This window comes from Hypanus sabinus, chromosome 19 (genome assembly GCF_030144855.1).
Source record: "Hypanus sabinus isolate sHypSab1 chromosome 19, sHypSab1.hap1, whole genome shotgun sequence".
Taxonomy (NCBI): domain Eukaryota; kingdom Metazoa; phylum Chordata; class Chondrichthyes; order Myliobatiformes; family Dasyatidae; genus Hypanus; species Hypanus sabinus.
Window position 1 is genome coordinate 9,378,202 of NC_082724.1, and position 1,144 is coordinate 9,379,345.

Genomic DNA, 1,144 nt, shown 5'->3' on the forward strand with positions numbered 1-1,144 from the left:
CTCTCCAATCTCCGGCTCTGAGCATAACGTTTATCCTTTCCCATTTTCCTTGCTAAAATTTTAATTAGTTTCCTCACATTGTTTACCAGATCTTCGCTCCTTCCTTTAACCTGTGCTCAGTGGCTACTTTATCATTGCTGCAAATACCTAACCAGCTAATCACGTAGTAGCAGTTTGACTCATGCAGGCATGGTCACGGGGTTCAGAAAGGAGATTTGACTTTGTGACTTTGAGTTAGCACACTTAACAGTCCCTTCCAGCAAAGTGAGCCCACGCCGGCCAATTACCCCCAATTGCCCACGCGCTATGCAGGAGCGAAAGGTTAGTTTGATCCTAAAGTTTTGTTAAAAGGTTGGCACAACATTGTAGGATGAAGGGCCTCTAATGTGATGTAATGCTCCATTTTTACCATTTACGTGGTGGTTGTCCAACAATAACACAAAGCCTGTTTGGGAGATTTTTTTGATGTGGAAAAGTCGTGGCACTGGGGCTGTTCCACTTGCTCAAGCTCAGAAGTCCAGGTCCAGTGGAATGAACAAGCATCACAAACTAGGGTCTTCCTTGGTTGCAGTGGATGACCATGACATCGTCTGTGCCTTGTTATGCCCTTTGCTCTCCTCAGAGTGTTGCAGTACCACCTTCCCGGCCTTTGGATCTCACTGTTGGTCTCATCCACCCAATCTGCTGGAGCTGACTTCACATGCTAGGTCAGACATGTCCCTATTTTAGCAGGGTATGATGCTGGTGGATACCCTCACCTGGTTCAGCCAACTTGTCAAAGAGGTGTACCGGGGTGTGGGTTCTGTCACATGCAGACAGCAATTTGGAGCCACAAATGAGAGCTGAGTGTCTGGTGGGGACAAAAGGTGAGTGAGCTGCCCTGGAATGGATACGACAAGCCCCTTTACCATAAGTGTCACCCCTCCCTGGACATCCCACACACTCCTGCCAATCATTGATGTAAATGACTGACAAATGCACTAAAGGTATGATTAATAAATATATTGATGACACTAGTGTAACACTTACCCAAAAGGCCAGTATATGTCTAGGGGAAAAGGAGATCCAGCCCCACACCAATCCCACCGCCCGTACACGCAGGTGCTGTGAGAATCGAGTTTATGCCTCGCGCCCACCAACAGTA